This window comes from Hipposideros armiger, unplaced genomic scaffold (genome assembly GCF_001890085.2).
Source record: "Hipposideros armiger isolate ML-2016 unplaced genomic scaffold, ASM189008v1 scaffold_174, whole genome shotgun sequence".
Taxonomy (NCBI): Eukaryota; Metazoa; Chordata; class Mammalia; order Chiroptera; family Hipposideridae; genus Hipposideros; species Hipposideros armiger.
The window spans coordinates 2,250,111-2,273,062 of record NW_017731524.1 but is presented as its reverse complement, the minus strand read 5'-3'; positions in this window follow the sequence as shown (position 1 = coordinate 2,273,062).

Sequence of the window (22,952 nt, the reverse complement as noted above, 5' to 3'; positions counted from 1 at the left end):
CTAATTTCCTACATAAACCCCTCATTTAAACCTCCAGATTATAAATTAGTACATCACTCAGTTCTTCAACAATTACTTAAACACCTATTATGTGTGCAAATAAATTATCTCTTGATTTCTAGATCATGAATCAGTGGTTTAATGAGCCACAAGCTATTCAGAAAATATCAATCCTTGAACTGAAATATCTGAGTCTTTTGCTTGTTATTCTTTGCTCAGCTCTCTGGAAAGAATTTGACAAGAGTCCGGGTGAGACATCTAAAATAAAAATAAAAACCACCTTACCAATCCAGGGAAATTTTTACATCAGCATATCAAATTATATCCAAATAGCCGATATGAAAATTGCTATCCAGATTTCATAGCATAATCAAACAATAACAAGAAAAAAAAGTTCTTTCAAAATATGATCTAGGTAAGATAACCAACAATGTTTATCTTCCCCTGAGCTATTGTGATGATTAATAAGATAATGTTCACAAAGGACTTTGAAGAAGTAATGTAATGTACTCTGAAGCATTATCTTTTTTTTATTAATGAGTTTTGATTCTGACAGCTGCCAGTTGCTCTGCAGCCACGGTAAACCTTTGGTCAGCCTCACAAAGGAAGGGGAATATGATACAAGAGAGTAGATAGTGTATGGTGGCAATAATACTTACCCCAGGAGAGAGCCAAATTCTGCTAGAGACAGAAGCTCAAGGTAAAGCAAATAGAAAACAACTGGGAGGAACAGGTAGTGTTAGGATGGGACCAAAGCTGGTATAGAAAGAAACACACTCCAAATGCACATAGAAAAAATTTCAAGAGATAACCCAGAGTTGCCCGCCCCACACCAATCCAAAGTTAATTGTATGGCATTCATTCACTCACTCATACTCTTAGTCAAAATATTAAGCAAATTCACATGCCAGGCAAAGTGCTAAGTGCTGGGGATAGATAAACAAGTAAAGCAGCCTCTGTTTTCAAGGGGTTTACTCTTTATTGGTGAGCAGAGAGGAGAAGCCTGTACACTTATATTTAATACTGAAGGATTATAAAGTGCATACGTGAAAGAAGCAGATACAGGCTAGAAAGGGGACAAGAGGAAGAAGGGCTGTTTTCAGGGAAGGGAAGTACTTGGAGAAACTCAAGAAAGATTGTATCTTAAAAGAAGGACAGGGAAAAGCATTTCAGGCAGAGGGAACATTGGTCACATAGACTCCTTATGAAGGGCACACCCTAAAGTTGTACCAGCGACCCCTCCAGATGCAGTGAGTAAAGGTTTAAGGAGCTCAGAGTGAAAGGTGTGGCTTGGTCAGAAGATAAGGACCAGCTCCAGGAATTAAGATTTATCCTAAAGGCATTGAGAACGCTCTCAAGTTTTTAAGCAGGTAGGTAACATGATCATATTTGTGGTTTGGGAAGATTTCTCTAATATCAGCATCAAATTTGGATTAGAGACACAGCTGGGCTGGAGGGCCGTTTAGGAGCCTGTTGTAATTGTCCTTGTTAACAATTCCAAAGTTACATGCAAAGGAAGCAATATCAGACTTGGATCCTAATAAGAGTAGAAATGAGGAGAAGGAAGTACAACCATGTTCTGATTAACAACAGGTATATGTTCTGAGAAATGTGTCATTAGGCAATTTTGTGGTTGTGTGAACATCATAGAGTGCACTTACACAAACCTAGATGGTATAGCCCACTACACGCTTAGGTTATATGGCATAGTCCATTGTACCTAGGCTACGAGCCTTATAGCATGTTACTACATAAAAAGTGAGATTAAATCAAGCACATGAGAAGATGATGCAATCAAGAGATATGGTAAACACCAAATGTATGAGCCTGCTGTTGGCATCACAAAGTGCTGTTTTACAGCAAACGTTTTTTTAATAAATAGAAAGAGCATACTCTAAAATAACAATAAAATGTGTAATATAATAAATACATAAACCAGTAGCGTGGTTGTTTATTATCATTATCAAGTATTATGTACTGTACATATTATATGTGCTGTACTTTTATAGGACTGGCAGTGCAGTAGGTTTGTTTACACCACCTACACACAGGCGAGTAATGTTACGCTGGCTACACATCACAAGGCCATAGGAATTTTTCAGCTCCTTTCTAATCTTATGGGACCACCGTCGTATATGCGGTCTGTCATGGACTGAAACAGGGTTATGCGGTGTGTGGCTGCATTATGAAAGTCATTCCCAGGTTCATGACTTGGGTGCTGAGTCAATAACCAAGAAAGGGAAAGGGCAGAAGTGAAAAGCCAGGAGCCAGAAAGTTCACATTTTCCTTCTCCATTAGTCCTTATCATGGTGACTGGCCTCACCACTCATCTTGTCCCCAGGTGCCTGTGCACATCACATTACTCTTAGATGTGGCAGGAAAGGAAGAAACATCAGACAGGAATAGGGACTCCTATTCTCTCCCTCGTAATTCTCTCTTGGGTTTACTGCTTGCTAATGCTGCCCTGTAATACTCATCTGAAGGGTTAAAGTTATTTTAGAGGCAAACTTCAAACAATGTTTCTATCACTCCCCTTTCAGATTCCTTAATGGCCCCTAAATGAAAATAAAGGTTCAAATTAAGTTCAGAAAACTTTAAAGTACATTTTAATAGTGGGGCTTTAGCACTAAGGGTGTATTTCATATTTTGTTTCATGTGTTAAGTATTAACTTGAATTTTATAAGAATTAGAAGTTTTAACAAGCAGTATTCATATTTGCCAATTAAAAACATGCCTACCATAACAAATATTTAAAACATCTTCAAAATGACATGTATTCTATGGCATAGGCTTTAGAACATGAAGAAATTCCCAATATAATTAGTGTGCCATAATACATGGGTACTCTACTTTTAAACAAATCAAATATCAAAATTTTTTTAATCATAAACCAAAAATTTGGGGTATCATTATATAAGAATTCATCATATCGTTTACACTTAAAAATTAGCATTTATTGGGGAACTCAAAATGTGATTTGCTAAAACTTGATTTAGTATTTTCCAAAGTAAAAAAGGTGTGAGGAAATCATAGTAAACTTAACATTGACAAGTTCTATTGTGTTAAAACGATTTTAAATGTTTAGGAAAATTTTTAAAGTTCTGTGAGAAGCAGAAGGCAAATTGCAAAATGCTGAAAGAGCTTAGCCAGGAAACTCCAAATAAAATAAAGCATGTAGCACAGATATTCTGTGAATACCCCAAATCCTTCCTAAATGTTAGCTTCTCACCTACCTCTCCCTACCCATCCAGATACGCAAATATATTACTAGTTAGGTGAGATAAGAGAATGGCTGAAGTCCAAGTCTTCTTACCTCTTACCAAGAGTCAAAATAAGACCACCATAGCCAACTAAATGGTTGGAACTTCTCCTTAATTTTTCCTCATGTACAGTTTTGCGATAAGAGTGAAAGGACACAAGGGTTTCAAACCTGTGAAAATAAAATTCTTCTTCTTGCAAAAAAGAAATACAGAACAAAAACAGAAAGAGAACCAGAAGACAGTTAAAGACATCCTCACTCAGATAGTACTAAGAGTTAGAGTAGCAATTAATGCCTTTTCTCTAATAAGCTTTCTGCTCCTAATTAAAAATGCTTAACGACCAAAGTAAAAAAAAACAAAAACAAAAAAACCCCACCATGTATTCTCTAAGCAAGAAGAGCCTGACAAGTTTCTGCTTTAGGAAAAAAATTCAAGGCAATTAAAAAGTGCTTTTTACTTAGCCCAGGTAAGGAAGATGACATTAAGTAGTCATTGAAAATCGTATAGTTCAAAGGTGTCAATCTATACCAAAGATGACATATCTTATTGGTTTCACAAACTCTCTTACATTAGTGATATATGTACAAAACAACTTTTTACTCTGTTGGCTGCTGTATTAGGTTCCTAGGGCTGCTACCACCAAGTACCACAAAGTGAGTGTCTTAAAACAGCAGAAATTTGTTGTCTCACAATTCTGGAGGCTAGAAGTCCAAAACCAAGGTGTTAGCTGGGCTATGCTCCCTCTGCAACTCTGGAACCTTCCTTACCTCTTACTAGCTTGTGATGGTGGTTGTCAATCCTTGGCTTCCCTTTGTTTCCATCTGAATTACTCCCATATCCGCCTCTGTCCTCACATGGCATTCTCCCTATGTCTCTCAGTCCAATTTTCCCTTTTCTTATAAGGATCCCAGTCATATTGGATTAGGGCCCACCTTAATTCAATATGACTTTATTTTAACTTCATTATATCTGCAAAGACCCTATTTCCAAATAAGGTCACATTCACAGATACTGTGGGTTAAGACTTCAAGATATCTTTTGGGGAATACAATTCTGCTGCTATGACTGTGATTCATCAAATCCTCCTTTCCTGCTGAGTAGAAGTTCCCTTACAATATATCTTAGTCTGGTTCCATAGGTTTTCAGGCACTTACATTATTCAATGCAGTTTCATTTAGGTTTGGAAAATTCAGTCCTGTTCACGTAATCATATGTAATCCAAAGCTTACTTCCTGCACCCAGTAAGAGCCTATTCTCTCACTTCCACAATCTAAAGGTGAAGAATGTACTCCGCTTTCTCTCACACCCTCTCCTTTTCCCAGAGCTTACTTTGTGGTGTAGGGTTAAAATGGAGGGAGATGACTGCATATGATGAGACCAGGATGGTCTTGAATAGTCAAGCTTTGAATGAGCTTTTTCACCAGAGCCTTACATGGCCTCATGGTAGATATGAGGTGACCATCCCCTAGGCAGCAATGGTCTCTTTTGAGATTCAGTTACATGGGTGACAATTGGCTACCAGGAAAACTCACATTCCCCTACTGGCCTGTCTCCTAGATCAATGCTGTCATGGTCCCCAGCACACCTGGAGTCCCATTCTCATCAGTCTTGTACAGCACCCACCTCTGGGGTAGCAAGCAAAGATTGATTCTACGTATATCTTGTAAATAAGAAACTTCAAATGGATAACCTTTGTTTCCTGTGGCCCACAAAGTGAGTCTACAGGATGCCTATTTCCCACTTTTTTCATGATAACAGAACCCCAATTTTGTGTGATGTAGCAATATGGTCAACTATATACTCTGTTTCCCAGCTTCTCTGGCAGCTTGCATGGCCACTTGATAGTTTGGGTCAGTGAGAAATAAACAGACATGGGGATTCTGACATGACATTTGATTTCCTGGTCAAAGGAAGCACTTGTGGCTAGTGCTGTCCTTTTCTGTTTTCCTACCTAAGATGCAGTCATGGTGTCTGCAGTGCAGCAGCCATCTTGTACCTTAAAGTACAGGCATGAAGGATAACAAAATGCCAGCCCTGATGTCATACTTCCACTGAATCAAAGCCAGTAGCAGCTTACTTCCAGAAACCTTATCATGTGAAAAAACTAAATGCCTACTTGTTTAATCCACTGTTAGTTGGGTTCTCTGTTACTTGAAATTAAAGCATTCCTGGTTTGATTCTGCCAAGGGTGGTTTAGCAGATGCTCTTTTCCCCCATGGAGTGACTCTGCCAGATCAGGAAGAGCTGTAGCTGAGAACATACGCGTCTACAACAAGGAAATATATTATCAGTCTTCCTTCTTACAAATTAAAATGTTGTCACATATTGCAAACCAAGAACCCTTCTGGTCCCTGAATTTAATTTTTATATCCATATCCCTTGTCAGTCTGACTCTCCACATCTACCTTCAATGACCTGTTACCACATTTTCCTGAGGAGTTTTATGACTGTTTTGGTTGCTTAAAGCTATTTCATGATAATAATAATCCAGGTCCCCTTACACCTTTATTATAGTGCAGGGTCCTGAAGAGCGCTTCCTTGGCCTGTCTGAACAGGAAATAAAATTGTGTAGACAGTGTGATCATATCCATATAAAAGCTCAAATTAAATGAGTGAACAAACAAACAAACAAAAAATCATGCAACAGAAATCTACCAGCATATGAAGGAAAGTTCTCTTTGGACAATGGAAATTTTTCTACTTTTTAATTTTTCTTGAGTTGTCTATATTATTCAAGCTTTTTCACAATGGACAAAAATAAAACAATCTTTCCAAGCTAAGAAAATAGCAATAGTAATGTATAATTAAAACTGTAGGGATTTTCTTCACATCTCAACTACAAAAATATATAAAATTTGTACACTGGTGCTACAAGTCTGGGAGAGACTATTACACCATGTAGTAACAATTTACTGCCTAATGAAATGGGGTTCCAAGTGATTCTATGGGAGCAAGTCACAAAAGCTCCTACAAAATTCTCTCTTCCACCCACCAAAGCCAGGTCTTTGGCAACTGCTCCAATGACGCTTCAATCACCTAGTCCCAGCCATTTAGGTTCTCCTGTGGTTAAATTGTCTTACCTTCATCTTTCTTGATAATATCTTATTAGAAGAAATCTTTGAAAATTCATCTACTTCAAAATTTTCTGATTTGAAAATCAAGGAAACTGAAGTCTTCCGATGTCTCATAATTTAATACGCCGGAAGTGATATTGCCATCCCCTGAGTTTACACTACTGTCTTTTATTTGAGAATAAATTCTTTCAAAACAGTTTTTCAAATTTAATTTTGTAAAAGCATTGTAGCGCTTCCATAAATATTTTATTTCAACTTATATTTTGAAATATATTTTTATGATTATGAAGAAAACTCATGAAATAGTACAAGGAAAATTTGAAGGGTAAGTCTGTTCTCTACCTCAGATCCCCCAACCCACCTCCCTGAAGTAAACTGTATCAATAGTTTGCTTTGAAATTTTCCATACAAATGAGTGCATACAGATGTATATCTTTTGTGTCTCTCACACACAAAAAGAGGGCTTATATACACAACCGTTCTCTATCTTGCTCTGTTTACTTAATGAAATACCTTGGAAATCTTTCCTTCTAATCAACACATACAGATATATTCATTCTTTTAATCAGCTAACATATTAATCTAAAGTATGCATACTGTGAATTATTTAAATCCCATAGTTTTGGACACTTGGAGAGTTTCTAATTTTTGTGAGTATATACAATGCTGTAATTAAAACATTTATTAATTAAAATTTTACATATATATACATATACATATATATATATATATATATATATATATGTACATATTTTGGGAAAGTCCCAAAACATGTAGTTAGAGGATCAAAGGATATACATAGATTTTATTAAAACTGCTAAATTTTGCTCCAAAATTTCTACACATACATGTTCTTATAAACAATATGTGTCAGGCCAATTTCCCACAGCCTTGCCAAACCTTGAGTTATGAACTTTTATCATCTTTGCCAATCTGAGAAGTAAGAGATTTCATTTTTTAAATTACATTCTTTAAATATTTTAAGCTATAATCAAAATCAATACACCATAAAAAATGTTAAATGACAAATTTTAACACATTCAAGATATCACTCCAACATGTTAATTTATCCTGCACAAACTTACAAATGAAGCTTTCCCAGACATTTTTATTTGTTTTTTTTTTTAAGATTTTTTTTTATTGGGAAATTGGGGGGATGGGAACAGTGCTGGGGAATTGGGGAAAGGGGAACAGACAAGTTGCTGTCGTTTTGTTCTTCAGTCTAGCTGTGGAGGACGCTGCTTCACTGGCCCAAGTTGGCACCATCATTGCGCTCTTCCCTGGCGAGGCAGATCAGTCGCCGGCTTCTGGACGGCCGCTCACTGCGGCTGCTGGCCGCTCACGCTGGCTGCTGGCTACACACGGTAGCCCATGGCAACCCACTGCCACAGGGGCTGCAGCCTACGCCGTCGCCGGCGACTCATGGCAGCCCAGCTCCAGGTTGAGCTGTTGTTCAGCATCTTAGCTGTGGAGGGCAGTGTCACTGGCCCTCATATGTGGGATCCGAACCGGGGCCCTCTGGCATCCCAAGCGAGTTCTTAACCATTGCGCCACTCGGCCGGCCCCAGACATTTTTATAATTCACTTTCAGAGGCCCATTTATTTACAGACATGGTACCATAGCTATTGTGTTCCTGAATCAACCATCCTGGGCAGGTGTCATGGGCATCACCCGTCAGCCTCTCCAGTCATCTCAGCATTGTGTCACATACAGACCTTGTTATAGAAGGATTTAGCACCTATGGTAAGTTTGAGTACTTTTAATTTAGCTGACTTAGATTTACAATAGGCTTACACACTACTTCTATTACCTGCTTTATGAATTGAAGTTGCACATGGGACTTCTTTCTTTAAAAAATTGCATTCTTAGTGATAATAAAAAACATGAAAACAACCTTAATATCCACCACTAGAGAACTAATTCAATTAATTCAATTTACCCACTAAATTTGTTATGTGACATTAAAAATAATGAGATCGATCCAAATAAGAAATATTAAATATATCTCCAACATCTATTCTTTAGTGAAGAAAGAAAAACATAGAACCGTTTTATTGTATTCTCACACTTGTGTGTTTTAAGTTATATATCTCTGGAAGCTTATATAAAATTGTCAAAACAATGGTTGGCTCTGATGGGGCTGGGGATTAGAAATGGAAGGGAGCGTTCTCACTGTATACACCTTGTGTAGTTTTTTCTCATATATCTGTAATTTTAAAATATATATATACTTACAAAGAATAAGTGGGGGTATAGGCCTCTGAGAAGAAAGCAGCTATACACAAAGCCCATGCATTTGTAAAACAGATAGGGTCATATTCAAGTGTTCACCCCTAACATTATTTATTACTTAAGACAGAGGAATAGAAACTAGGTAGACCTATAATACCCAGAAGTAAGAAGAACTGACAGTATAAGAAGAAACATAAATTATTTAAATTAATTTGAATTTAAAAGCTACAAAAACTATAAAAATATAACAGTTGTATTTTTATTACAGTATAAAAAACACCTAACATAAATTTGCCCACTTAATTTTTAAGTGTACCATACATACACAATTGTTAATTATATGCACATGGTTGTACAACAGATCTCTAGAACTTTTTCACCTTTAAAATTTTTTTAATATTAAATTATAGTTGACATACATTGTTATATTAGTTTCAGGTGTACTACATAGTGATTAGACATTTATATAACTGACAAAGTGATCACCCCAATAAATCTAAGGCCCATGTGACACCTTAAGCAGTTATTACATTATTAACTATATTCTCTATGCTGTACTTTACATCCTGTGACTATTTTTATAATTGCCAGTTTATACTTCCCATTTTTCACTCATCACCCCAACCTCCTCCCATCTGGCAACCATAAATTTGTTCTCTGTATCTATGCATTTCCGTTTTGTTTGTTCATTTATTCTGTTCTTTAGATTCCATGTATAAATGAAATCATATGGTATTTGTCTTTCTGTGTCTGACTTATTTCACTTAGCATAATACCCTCTAGGTCCATCCATGTTGTCGCAAATGGCAAGATTTCTTTCTTTTTATGGCTGAATGATATTCCATTGTATATATGTGTCACATCATCTTTATTCAATCATTAGAACTTTTTCATCCTGTGTGACTGAAACTCTATACCCACCGAACTCTATACCCTTTCCTCAGACCCTGACAATCACCATTCTACTACTCTGTTTCTGTGAGTTTCATTACTTTAGATAACTCATGTAAGTGGAATCATGCAGTATTTGTCTTTTTGTGATTGCTTATTTCACTTATGATGAAGTCCTCAAGAGTCATCCATTTTATAGCATATGCTAGAATTTTCTTCTTTTTTAAGGTTGAATAATAATCCATTGTATGTATATACCACATTTTCGTTATCCATTCATCTCTTGGTGGACATTTAAGTTGTTCCCACATCTTAGATATTGCGAATAATGCTGCAATAAACAGGAGTGTGTAAATATTTATTCAAGATCTTGTTTTCAATTCTTTTGGATATATACCCACAAGTGGGAATGCTAAATCATGTAGTAATTCTAGTTGCAATATTTTGAGTAAACTCCATACTGTTTTTCATAGCAGCTGCACCATCAGGGAACATTTTTTCCCTCATTAGTAGAACATTTTTTCATTTGCTTATTGGCCATTTGTATATCTTCTTTAGAGAAATGTCTGTTCAAGTCCTTTGCTCATTCTTAAACTGGGTTATTGGTTTTTTCATTATTGAGTTATATAGTTCTTTATATATTTTGGATATTAACCTCTTATCTGATATGTCATATGCAAGTATTTCCTCCCATTTCATAGGTGCTTTTTCATTCTGTTCATCATTTCCTCTGCTGGGCAGAAGTTTTTAAGTTTTATATAGTCCCATTTGTTAGTTTTGCTTTTTTTGCCTGTGTATTTGGTGTCATATCCAAGAATTCATTGCCCATTCCCTGTGTTTTCTTCTGCAAGTTTTATAGTTTCAAGCATTATGTTTAGGCTTTGCATCCATTTTGAGTTACTTTTTAGTTATGGTGTAAGGGTTCATCTTCATTCTTGTGATGTGAATATCCAGTTTTCCCCACACCATTTATTGAAGAGACTATCCTTTCAACATTGTGTAGCCTTGGTGCCCTTGTGGAAGATTATTTGACTACACACTAGGCCTTATTTCTGGGTACTCTATTCTGTTCTATTGATCTATATGTCTGTTTTCATGCCAATACCATACTAAAAAAAAAAAAAGGCCATTTGGATTTTCATAAGGATTGCATTGACTCTGTAGATTATTTTGGGTAGCATGGACATTTTAATAATATGAATTCTTCCAATCTAAATACATGAGTTCTTGGGCTGGCCGAGTGGCGTGATGGTTAAGAGCTGGCTTGGGACGCCAGAGGGCCCCGGTTCGGATCCCACATATGAGGGCCAGTGACACTGCCCTCTACAGCTAAGATGCTGAACAACAGCTCAACCTGGAGCTGTGCTGCTGTGGGTCACCAGTGACTGCGCAGGCTGCAGCCGCTGCTGCAGTGGGTTGCCATGGAAATCTGTAGCCAGCAGCCAGCGTGATCAGCCAGCAGCTGCAGTGAGCAGCCATCCAGAAGCCAGAGACTGATCTACCTTGCCCGGGAAGAGCACAATGATGGTGCCAACTTGGGCCAGTGAAGCAACGTCCTCCACAACTAGACTGAAGAACAAAACGACAGCAACTTGTCTGTTCCCTTTCCCCCAATTCCCCAACGCTGTTCCCATCCCCCAATTCCCCAAAAAAATCTTTTAAATAAGTAAATAAATAAATAAATAAATAATACATGAGTTCTTTCCATTTATTTGTGTCTTTTTAAATTTCTTTCATCAGTGTTTTATAGTTTCAGTGTACAAGTCTTTTGCCTACTTGGTTCAGATTATTCCTAAGCATTTTCTTATTTTTGATGTTATAATGAGATGGTTTTCTTAATTTCCTTTTTGAATTGTTTATTGTGCAAAAAAACGCAACTGGTTTTTTGTTTGTTTTTTTTTATTAGTTTCAGGTGTACAAAACAGCGCAATATTTATACTTTTTACCCCTCACAAAGTGACAACTGCCCTCCCCCAATCCACCCCCCCAATATCATACATATTTATTACAATTCCATTGATTCCACTCCACACACAATATTCCACATCCCATGACCATATCTATTAAATTATAGTTGACATACAATATTATACAACATCAGCTTCAGGTGTACAATGCAGTGATCAAGCCTCTACCCCATCCATGAAGTGATCTCCCTAACAAGGCATGTGACCATCTGACACTGTACAAAATATTTACAACATTATTAATTATATTTCCCGAACTGTCTTTCACATCTCTGTGGCAATATTATAGTTACCAATTTATGCTGTCTAATCCCTTCCCCTTCTCCCTCATCCCCAACCCCCTCCCATCTAGCAACCATCAGTTTTTCCTCTATATCATTGAGACTATTTCTGTTTACTTTGCTCATTTATTCAGTTCTTTAGATTCCACACATAAGTGAGATAACATGGTACTTGTCTTTCTCTGACTGACGTATTTCACTTAACATAATGTTCTCTAGGTCCATCCATATCGTTGAGTAATACTCCATTGTATAAATGCACCACCACTTCTTAATCCAGTCATCTACTGATGGGCATTTCGGGTTGTTTCCAAGTCTTGGCTATTGTGAATAGTGCTGCAATGAACATAGGGGTACATATATATTTTTTCGATTAGTGTCTTGGGTTTCTCTGGATAGATACCGAAGAGTGGAATCTCTGGGTCATGAGGTAGTTCCATTTTCAGTTTTTTGAGGTACCCTTAATTGGTTTTTGTGTATTAATTTTATATCCTGCAATTTTGCTCGTTTGTTTATTAGTTCTTACAGTTTCTTTGTGGAATTATTTGGGTTTTCTACCTATAAGTCAATGTAATCTGTGAATAAAGATAATTTTGCTTTTTCTTTTCCAATTTGGATGCCTTATGTTTCTTTGTCTTTCTTAACTGCTCTGGCTAAGATTTTCAGTACTATGTTAAATAGAAGTGGTGGGAAAAGGTATCCTTGTTTTGTTCCTGATCTTAGAGGAAACTGTCTCCATTTTTACCATTGAATGTAATGTTAGCATCATGTGTGACCTTTATTATGTTGAGGTAATTTTCTTCTGAAACTTAAAAAAATTAGCCATTATTATTAGAAACAACAACGCACGTTTTTGCCTTCTTAAAGAAGCAACTGAATATAGTTTGTCCTCTTTTTGATAATTCAGGGTCATTATAAACTTCATTTACTACTGTTATAACATGATACTGACATAGGCTGAAGTATATTTTCCCTTCCATTAAAAATCATTTGAGGGGACAGCTGAGTGGCTCAGTTGGTTAAGAGTTAGTTTAAGAGCGTGAGCTCTGAGCAACAGAGCCACCAATTTGATGCCCACATGGGCCAGCGATGCTGCGCCCGAGCTGAGCTGCCAACAGGTAGCAGGATGGCTCAGTTGGTGAGAGCACATGCTCCTAACAACAAGACTGCCTGTTCGATGGTGGGCTACGCCCACATGCTACTAAGACTGAACTTGGCACCATGAGCTGAGCTGCTGCCCGGATAGCTCAGTGGATAGAGAGTGGTCTCTTAACAGCAAGGCTGCTGGTTTGACTCCCGCATGGGATGGTGGCTACGCCCACCCACAACTAAGATTGTAACACAGCACCTTGAGCTTAGAGGCCATGAGCTGCTGATTGGTGCCCTCCACAACTAAGATTGAAGAACAACAACTTGGCTGGTCCCCTTCCTCAATTCCCCAACACTGTTCCCCTCCCCCAATTCCCCAATTTTAAAAAAAAAATCATTTGACTGCTCCAGACAAAGATGCTACAAGAAAAGAAATTACAAACCAATATTGATGCAAAAGTAATATTTGTCAGTGACCTGGAACTGTCTTCTTAATGTCAAATTAAAAAGACATAACCACCTGTGCTTGTCAACACCATACTAGTATTCCTCTGCAACACAGCTATTCTAGAAACCAAAGAATGCCACAGAAACCAAGTTTATAGTGTGTGGTTTTAAGCCTAATTCATGTAAGATTAAGAGAGCTGCAGACCATAACACATCATATTTCATTGTAGAAACACTCACAACTTCTAACACAGTGGAAAGCAGTGGCAATGCTGTCCCAGAAAATCTACCTGTTTTCATTTCTGTCCCTTTGGAGCTGAGAGTGATTTTGTACACTTGTTTCGAAAGCATTAAATAGAAATTACCCATTACTACTTCCATCTAAAACTGCAAAATCAATTTTGGAATACAAAAAAAAGGAAATTTTTTTGGCTTCTGAAATGAATTTTTTTTTCCCTCTTCATTTAATATTTGTTTTGCTAATTCTTCTGTGCCTCTGTTGATGGTATTTACTGTTCAGTTGATAATGTAGTTTTTGGTCTTTAAAGCTTTTAACCTTTCATCTTTGGTAATTCAAGTGGGCTTAAGAAATCTCTTTTACTTTCCCCAAGTCCAAAAATTGATCTTCAATAGAATTTTCTTTCAAATGGCCTAAACACTTTGTTACCTATACTTGTACTTGAAATCAGAGAGGCCTTTCTAAGCTGTCTGTTTAGTGATCTTTTTAAAAGTGCTGATTAGTGTTATTTTTTTTCTTTCTTCTTCTTCTTCTGGTTAGTGTCTTCTCTTTATTTCTTCCTTTCTTCCTTTCTTTATTTCTTCCTCTCTTTCTTTTTTTGTCTTTCCCTCCTTATTCTTCTTTTGGAGGAAGTGTTATGGGTAAGAGGTATAGGGGCTTTTGGACTTGGATACTGAATTTGTTAGTCATAGGAAAAAGGCAGATTTCAAGAAGTCGTATTCCTTGTTTTTGTTCTTGGTTGGCTTACTGTTTTTTTAAACAATTCAATTGTTTACATCTAATTTTGAAAGCTTGAGTCATCTGGGTTTTTCAAATAGTTATTCACATTTCTGAATCACCAAGGTAATTTTTGCTGCAAATGGTGGTAGAACTTTTAACCGTGAAGTTATTTCTTATCATGGCAAACAGCTTAATTGAGAGGCTTGATTATCCCCTCGGCCTTCAAAAAATCCCAGTGTACCAAGACTGAATCCAATTTAAATTCCTCTGTATGATGAATTCTTCAGTGATGTAATAATATTGTCCTATTTCCAATGATATAGAAAAAGTGGAGACACTTTTTACCATGTCTTTCCTTTAAAGAAAATATCCTCTTTCCCAAATTTTACAGCACATTTGCTCAACTATAGCACCTTTGGGTGGTTTTTGTGTTTTGTTTTTTTGTGGGGGTTTTTTGTTTGTTTGTTTGTTTGTTTTTGGTTTTAATTATATCAACCTTTTTATATAAGGGTTTTGAGGTAGAGCCTAACACATTCCATTCACACACTGCAGTGATTAATTCCTATTGCTGCTCAGTCACTTGTTACTTTATTTTTAGGGGCAAATTTATAGCAAGTCCTGGATCACATGTACAATGGTATTTGAAGCATCTGCAGCTGCTTACATAGCAGAAGTTCCAAGCTACATTCCTGTTGTGAATCATAGGTTTGTGAGGATGGTACCACAGTAGCAAGAAAAAGAATTAGCCTCAGATGTGTGCACAAACTCACACAAACCTCCAAAGGATTCCTAGTATGCAAAATTGAGAGCATCCTTTAATGTTTTATCAGGAAGATGTCACCTTCGAAGAGTGCTATTTACATTTAGTCAAGTTATTCTTCTATCAAGATGCTCCTGAATACATACATGATGTCTGTCTATATGTTATATAGAAATACATGTGTATGTCCATATGTCACATAGAAATATATGTATGTCATATAAATCACTAAACCAATTCCTCCCAATTTTGAAATTCTATGACACATTATTCTCTATCATAGTTCATCATGGAACTGCTGTTGAGTAATCTGTAGTGAAGATGTCCCAGTGAGGTGCTGCTGCCAGTCATATGGTAATAGAGAATTTATCAAGGCTATTCTAAGTCCAATCACAGTAACCTGTTTTGCATTGATGTGGGCCTAGCTCACACAGAAATCATAAAAACTCACAGTGTTCATAATGAAAGTTAAGTACTCAGACCCTGTAGTTAGATTGCCTGGGCTTGAATGTCAACTCTACTATTTCCTAACTGGTTAGCCTTAGGCAAATGCCTTCATCTCTCTAAGCCTCAATTTTGACTTCTGCCAACCTCACAGGGCTGTTACATGGATAAAATGAGATAACATACATAAAAATGCTTAAGACAGTTTGGGCTCTTGATAAGCCCTTAGTACATACAAGCTGTTTTTGCTATTTTGAAGAAACAAGAAATGGGCCTAGTACTTAGGTTGTGCTCTTGACTGAGATGAGTGGAGAGGAAGGCCATGGTAGGAACAGGTGCTTTGTGGAAATGAACATATGTCTCTTCAAGTAGTATCCAGCAGAACACTTAAAATTCCTTAGTGATGGTATGATCTTTGAGGATGAAGGCCTCTTGAAAAAGATGGTCTCCATCTCAAGGACAAAAGGAAAATTGTCTCAGATGAAGGCTGACTAACCTTTGGGGAGAAGTATTTATCTAGGTTTATTTGGGACTGAGTCAATGCCTCCTATATTCACAAGTTATGTAGGTAAAAGTGTGTGCCTCCTCCCACCACAATTTTGTATTTTGTGGCTCAAAATACAAAAACACTTAAAATGACTATAAAACATACTTATAAGTTTGCCTTGATAAATATAATATCAATCAACTATAATATAAAGCTCATAAGGACAGGGAAATGCGTTGGTTTCATGCATAGATATATTCTCATGGCTAGTTCACACTAGACACTCAATAAATTTTTGCTGAATAAACCAATTATGTATGGGCTTGTGGAACTATCCAGAGCTTGATAAGTTCAATCACGAGAGACATTCTAGTGTTTCTGATTTTTGAGTCTCCATTTCGAAGGTGAGGGTCATGTAGATGGAGATATGGGGGGGGGTGTATTTTTCAGGAGTAAAGAATGGCACAAAATGAAAAAGAATAACTTTGCTTTCATAGGACCTTTTCATTTGGGTTAGCACTGTCCTACTTTAACGCTATGAGTGGTTATCAGAATAAGCATTTTTCTCCTCACAAGGGTAGCAAGAAGGAAGTCTATGCCCATAAGTCAATTTATACTTTCTTTTTTTTGCTAATTAGGCTCATAATTCAATAAGAGCTTCCCACTTGCTCATAGAAAGGTGACCAAAGAAATAGGAAAGAGTTGGAAATATTGAAAGACTAAAAGGGGATAATGGATGGATAGGTTAGAGCTAACAGAAAGGAATTGGGGGTCAGCAGAGCCCCATAAAGTCAGCCAACCAATTTAACCCATGGCTGTACCTTAATTGTTACTATCATAAACCTCTATATAGATACTTTATTAAACTCAACTTTGTTATAGTTTGGGTATGTTGGGCTTATTTCTTTCCTTCTAGTTTTTTATTAAGCATTCATTTTGAAACTCCCAAACTTATCAAGGCTGAACTAAAAAGAAAAGGATGCAATATTTGAGCATCAGAAGAGGAAAGGTGAGCATTATGCCCCTGGCAACTGCAGAAGATGGAGCAGAGATTTTAAATATGCAGAAAACACTGGATGTTTACTTGTGACTCCTCTGAACATCCAGTTCCATCCAAATAGGAAGCTTCATTGAATGGAAACATGAGACATTTCTTACCATGGTGGAAAAGAGATGTTTTAAAGAAAAGATTTATAGGGAATAAATGGAAAAACTGAATAGGCTAACAGAATGGTAGCATTGTCATTGCTTGAGCATGTAATAAATGAAGTCCCATTAAAATAAGAACCCATGTTGATGGGTAAAAGCTGGGGCATATGATATTTTAATCTTAAGAAGTAGTTTGCATTGCCAGCCAATCCCAAGAAGTTTGGGGATTTTATGCTTTTTTGTTGGGCGAAGAAGGTTATGTCAATTTCTGGGCCATGTCAGTATTTTCTGCAGTGAATTGATCCATGCAATTAGATCCTATCTATGACCCACTCAACAAAATAATGGATTTGCATGAAAATTTGTCTCTTCCAAGGCAAGAATCACCAGTCCTGGACCATGGCACTAACTACAAATTATGCACCACTGTCACTGTGTTGACACTTTTTTCCCCAGAGGCATATTTACCCTTCACTTCTATAGGCCTCTCCCAAGGCCCTGGGGAGCACCCAGCAATATGTTTACATGCGCATATGAAATCTACAAGTAAAATCTTTAAACTACAGTGGGAAAGACTGTTGTCACCTTTCCACTGCAGTTTCTGTTTTAACACAGTCTTCTCTTGTTACATAGAGTTAGACTGGCCATAGGCACTTAGGGGAATCTGTCCAAGGCCGCAGCTCTCAATGGCCAAGCAGGTGGGAGTGATTTTGATTTCCAGAGGACATTTGGAAATGCCCCAAGACTTTTTTGGTTGTCACCATTGGGTGTGTATTATTGGTATCTAGAGAATAAAGGCCAAGGATGTTGCAGAACATCCTACAATGCACAGGACAGGCCCTCACTACAAAGAATTACCCAGTCCCAAATGCCCATAGTGCTGAGGTTGCGAAACTCTGAGCTAAAGGGAGAATGAATAGAGGATATATTTATTTTAGTTTGGACTGGTGCATTTATTTGGTTTGCAGTCACTTCCTTCCTTGTGTAAAAATAATGCCCCTAAAATCCACTGCACCTACTCACCCCCTGTATCGGGGCACAAAGCGGCAAAACAATGAAAAAGGTTGTTTTGCACTACAAAAATGGGTGTGTGTCCTAAGATGTTCTAACTTTGAGGGCAGTGGAGAAGGAGCAAGGTTTAGAAGAATCCAAAGCTAGCTTGTGAAATTTGCCTAGTCACCAGACATGTAAAATTGTAAATGGGAGGATTGAATTCCCACCCACATGGACTCCAAAAGAGGGATCTCTTGCCAGAATACGTTCAAAAAGAAGCAAGTACAATTATGCACTTGCCATACATGTTTTTTCCCTATGGGAATGCATTGCACAAAAGAATGTATTAAAGTTCCTGTTTTTGTAAGGTATAGCTCTGTAGCAGTTAAGTTATAGCTTTTATGTGTCCCATCAATAAAAACAAAAATAAAAAACAACATTCTGATTAACCATGCTAGAAGAAAGACTGAATTATCTTTCCAACCTCTCTGTAGAAAGAAACATTACAAAAATATTATTATATGTAGAAGTGATCAAAAATATGAAGCAAAAAAATGTAGAAAAAACATATTACAGAAGTGTGTCAGGCAGTTAGCTAATACAAATAATGTCATAGTTCTAAATTTTGTGGTGTTTGTGATATTTGTCAAGTTAAAAATGTTTTTCTCAGTTCACAATAAATATTCACCTTTGTAACTAATTTTATGTTTCCAATTTTTCTTTTTCTAAAAAGGGATCCCAAATGGCATAAGCTTTAGACACCACAAAATCACTCTGGGCTCCATAGTTTGTGTTTCAAAAAATTCAGGTTTGTGAGAAAATCTGTGTGCATGTGCATGTGTGTGTAAAATATATGTGTCTAACCTTTCCTTTTCCACCAAGCTGACCTAGACCAAGTCCTCATCAACCTTCAGACTTTTATAGTAGCCTCTAGCTGGCCTTCCTGACTCCAGACTCCACTCCCCAACATCTAGTCCATCCTGCAATTCCAGTCCACTGACCCTTTGGAAAGTGCTACGGTGAACACACCACACACCTACGAGCAAAGAGAAAGTGCTGGAGACTAGGAGATGAGGGTGCTCCTTAGGCAGCCGTCACAGCCCTCTATTTTGGCCTTACTGCAAAGCCTTGCAATTGTCCTCACTTCTAGTCTGCTGAATCCTGAAATATGAGATTGATTCTTGTCTTAAGTACCTGCCACAGTGCTTGTCCCAGAGCTCTGGCAACTGTCTGATGTATCTACTTCATGCATTCTGCCGACATGGAAAATCATAAATGCATGTATACTTTTAAGCAATGGAACCTTGCTATCTACAGCGTCCTGCAGCTTCATAGCTCCTCTTTGAAGAGTCTGCCATTTTGCAATTTAGCCTTTTACAGGTACAGCTGGCTCAAGGCCGATATCTGGTCAAAGGGAAAGGAAACACAGGACCTCCTGCTGGCTGGCCAGCCAGCGCAATTGTTTCTGGATCACCAACAGGACGCCCCTAAAGCAGTTCAGTCCTCCCTGCGAGTGATGACCCCACCACTGCTCATTGGGCAACAGCTGTCTGGATGTTGGCTGTCACCCAGACTGGGCCCTTGTCGGGATGTGCAGGGACATGCTAGGAGGAGACCAACTCCCATGTGGGCAGATGGGCAATGTGGGGAAATGCCTGCGTGTCCCAGGTCGAGTCAGAGAGAAGAGGAGGAAATGACTAAGAAGGAATAAGGAAAAAGGCTTTTCCAATAAGAATGGGAAAGGGACTATGTCTATGCAAATATTACAGGTAAAGGTAAAACTGTAACATTGAATTCTTCTTCAGAACTACTTAAAAGGCTGAATTCCCCATAGAAGTAATGTGAGCAACACACACACACACACACACACACACACACACACACACACACACACACAGAGTCTCTTGCTGGGGGAAAAACTTTGCTGGGGGCCAAATTTGAGCTAATAGCTCCAACATTAAAGAGCAATTAGTATACTTATGAATTCTTATATTTACCTTTTCATTCCAAAGGCTGCTTATTTGTTTTTCTAATAGATTCAGACTTGATTACAGATTATTGATGAGCATTAATAGATGTTTAGATTTTACAAGTATGTTTTAAATTTCACAAGTCTTGAATGTTAGCTGAGGGAATTCAAATGCTTACACTTCCAATAAAGGCCCAAGGCTTTCCTTAAATTAACTAACAAAAATTAGCAATTATAATCAAGGGTAACAGAAAGTGAATTCATTAATTTGTTAATTGTGCTGCTCAACTACTCACATTAGCTTTTCAAACATACTCTTAACAGATATATTATTTTAAATGGTTGGAAATCATCAAACAAAGATCTGTGTGAAAATACAAGCCCAGCTTTTTTTTTTTTTTCAGGAAAAGCTTGCTCTTGACCTTGCCAGCAAAATCTTCTTTTTAGTGATACATTTATTCCTAAAATTGATTGTCGTAATATCTTGAGTTTCTGAAACTTACAGCAATGTGCATTTATTATCCAGGATCAATGAGACTGATAAAAATTGCAATAACTGGAGGGAATATAGTTTACTCTCTTTGAACTTTATTGTTGCTTGGCTTGACCCTCTTTCAATCTGACATTTTAACAACTTGAAGAAATATAGATTATAGAGGCTTGGCCGAAACAGCAAATGTTGTCTCAACTAATCCCCTGAGAATTAGGCCATTTAATTTTAGTGTACAGAAACAGTGATAAATTACTTGGGATTATACCTCAAAGATGTTAACTTTATGCAGATGGTTGCAAAATGATTGTGAGAGAGTAAATCTGCACCACAAATACGAAAGATTATTTGGGTATTGACCTTCTTTACAGGTTAGGAAAGCCACGTACATCTAAATGCCCCCTTCGAACCTTTAGTTGGAGGTAGTGAATCAATTCATGTCAAAGCAGGATGAAATCTAATTTAAAAAAACAAATTATTCCAGTGATTTGGTCAAAGGTTACTAGTGAGGTACGTTGAATACGTATGTTAAATATTATTCATCTCATGATAGGAAACAACTTTAATCTCTGTTTATTATGTATGAACTATTGTAGCCAAAGACCAAAGGTATAAAAATCCCAAGGCCAAAAGCACATCTAGTGAACAGGTATGGTAAGCTCTTTTTTTAATAGACTTGGTATCCAAATGCAATAAAACTTGAATATCCATTTATATTCAACTTATTCCATGCAGCTCTCAGGTCCAGCAGGGAAATTCTATAGATGGAACAAATGTCCAGCGTTTTGCAATACCTGACAAAATGTACAGCATGCATGATTGCCTTTAGTAACTCCACTTCAAAGTCCAAATGTATACATCTGATTATTGCAAGATATAGTTTTTGTAAAAAAAAAAAAAGTGAGAGAGAGCAAGACCCACCCAATTTCAGCTGTGCTCAGGGCTGAGTTTGAAGACAGGCTTCAAGATGTGGAAAGAGTCACATCTCAAATGCACAACTCCTCTTCATGTGTACATTTCATCAGCTCTGCCTTGTCTAGTAATACATCAGCCCATAACATTTGTTGTTTCTTTAAAAGGTTATCCTTACAGAATGTAAAATGTTATCCACTCTAAGTTAATGAGCTGCATAATCAAAATCATTTTGTAGCTCTAAGGACACTCTCTCCTGTTCTAAAAATGTTGAGAAGTCTGATTATAGGTTTAACATTCACAAAATGTAACATTAAACTACAAACTCTCCATTTTATCTCCCTCATAACATGTAGTATGATAAATTTTTGAATTCGTTAAACCACTCTATTCCTTTCATTTTCCCACAATTAAGTTGTAAAATAATTGCTGTGATCATTAAGTGTCCATATAATACTTTATATAAAGTGTTTCGCAATTATTTATTTTACCAAGTACATTGTTCTATAAATCGAGTTTTATCATGTTCTATGTTAGTCTAAGAACCATGTTCTACACGATCAGATTAACAGGTGGTATATCAATTTTAGAGACAAAGATTGCTCTTTATTCAATATGTGCATCTATTATTTATTTGTGTCCTTTTGACCTTCGTGCAGCCCAAACCTGTTGTCATTATTTTATCAGGAGCCAGAAAAATCTTAGAGTAGACCAAGAGAGGTGTCTTAGGTGCCACACAGACAGTTTGTGGTGGACCCTGAATAGAGTCTCAGAACTATGACTAATTGGGGAACTCGAATTTCAGTAGTTGCCACCCTAGCTCCCCTCTGATAGAAACTGGCCAATTATTGTAAAATCATGAAATAAACCCAAGTGACTATAGGTGTGCTCTGTGCTGAACAAGTATTAACAGCAGAGATGCTGACATTTCCAGGTGACATATATTGTATATATGGAAATGTCAGAATCTCTCATTTTTTGGTCCAAAGGTATATATATATATATATATATATATATTCCTTACAGCAGAAAAGGGGTACAGATCAATGAGTTCATTCTTTTGGTTTTTGATACCTACCTAGGGAGCCTTCTTAGCCATTGCTGCCACTTGGATCTCTAAACTTTCTTCCTCCTAGGACTGACATCCAATCTGATGGAGAGTGCCCCAGCCCAATAGAATAAAGGCAGATACGAGACAGCCCTTCCCTTTTCCAGACCCTGCCTTGCCAGGTAAGAATGTTGCTACTGCAGGGTCAGGTCCATCTTGAAACCATAGTAAAGTGCATGAGAACATAGCAAAAATGCTATCTAATGCCATTGTTTCCTTATATATCACAAAAGAAAGCCCTGCTTGAGGTAGGTGTTTGCAATGAACGTCCTCCGAAAATGCTCTCTTCCTCCTGGATACACACCCACACACACACACACACACACACACACACACACACACACACACACACACACTCAATTGTGGCTCTTTCCTTAAATCTATCAGTCCTGTGCCCCCCACCCCAATCCCTCTCTTGGAAAACGTGACACTTCCCTTCT